Here is a 1398-nt window from a genome sequence, read left to right as displayed (position 1 = left end):
GTTTTCATCACATTCCGTACCCACCGAGGAGAACCTACCCAATGGTACTCCCACACCACAGCATCTAGCCGGAAATTTCATTGCCAAATCCGCATTTATCCAATTAGTCGAAAGGAGCCAATTTAGGGGGGATGCCTAGTGAAGACCCTCCCTCTCATATGGAGACCTTTTGTGACTATTGTGATGCGATTTCTCAAACCGGTGTAACTCAAGACCAAATTCGATGGGTCTTATTTCCTTTTTCTCTAATTGGCACCGCGAAACAATGGTTGAAGGGCCATGATAAGGCCACTCTCGGAATTGATTCTTGGAAAAAGTTGGCTCTAGCTTTCTACAAAAAATTCTACCCACCGGAAAAGACTAACATGCTAAGAGCTCAAATTACGGGTTTTAAGCAAAGGGATGAAGAATCTTTGTATGAAGCTTGGGAGCGGTTCAAAGGAATTTTTCGCTCATGTCCTCACCATGGACTTAGCGAGTGGTTCTTGGTACAACAATTTTGGAACGGTCTATATGAAGATTCAAGGAACATTCTCAACATGGGATTAAATGGAATGTTCACCGAAGTTGATGACAATCAAACTTGGAACAAAATTGAGGAAATGGCAGTCCATAACTCACAATATAGTAGACCTCGCAAGGCTACTAGAGGAGGAAAGCATGAAGTGGACTCCGTTACTCAATTGGGTGCTCAACTTAGTGCTCACAATGATACCATCAATTTGAAGTTTGAAAAAGCTATGGCTAGACTTGAAGAAGCCTCAAAATCACCAAAGCATCATGTTAATGCCATGACGGCATCCTCATCAATCCCAAGTGGGATATGTGAGAATTGTGGAACTTTGGGACATGACTCAAGTGAATGTAGGGGAACAAATGAACAAGTGAATGCTGTCCAAGCATACAAGAGTGGTACCCCTTATTCTAACTATTACAATGAAAACACCAAATTCCATCCAAATCTCTCATACAAAAGCCAAAATGTTCAAAACCCTTAAACAACATACACCCCAGCTCCCATGAGAAACCAAAATCAAAGACCCTTTTACAACCAAAACCAAGGTTACCAAAATCAAAATCCATACAATCAACAAAATGACCAAGGTTTTGATGTTCAAAAAGCGGTCCTTCAAATGCAAAAGAATCAACAAGAATTTTTCACTCAAATGCAAAAAGATAGTCAAGCAAAGGAAACCACCATCAACAACATCCTAGCTCACACCAAAATGTTGGAAACCCAATTGACTCAACTAACATCTTCAAGCTCACAAAGACAAAAGGGGCAATTACCACCTCAAAGTAATCCCCAAGACATGAAACGGTTAGTGCCATTCACTTGAGAAGTGGTACAAGGTATGAAGCACCGAAGAAGCAAGTTGAGGATGAAGTTGTGGAAGA

At 41.0% G+C, this 1398-nt stretch overlaps 1 non-coding gene across 1 annotated transcript; it reads right to left on the bottom strand.

The window, feature by feature from the left end:
* Window positions 1–365: 365 nt before the first annotated feature.
* Window positions 366–472, bottom strand: LOC141609979 (small nucleolar RNA R71). The gene has a single exon (XR_012527877.1). It is a non-coding gene; the product is annotated as a small nucleolar RNA R71 (small nucleolar RNA).
* Between the last annotated feature and the right edge of the window lie 926 nt (window positions 473–1398).

This window comes from Silene latifolia, chromosome 10, assembly GCF_048544455.1.
Source record: "Silene latifolia isolate original U9 population chromosome 10, ASM4854445v1, whole genome shotgun sequence".
Lineage (NCBI taxonomy): Eukaryota > Viridiplantae > Streptophyta > Magnoliopsida > Caryophyllales > Caryophyllaceae > Silene > Silene latifolia.
This window is presented reverse-complemented; position numbering and strand designations above follow the sequence as displayed.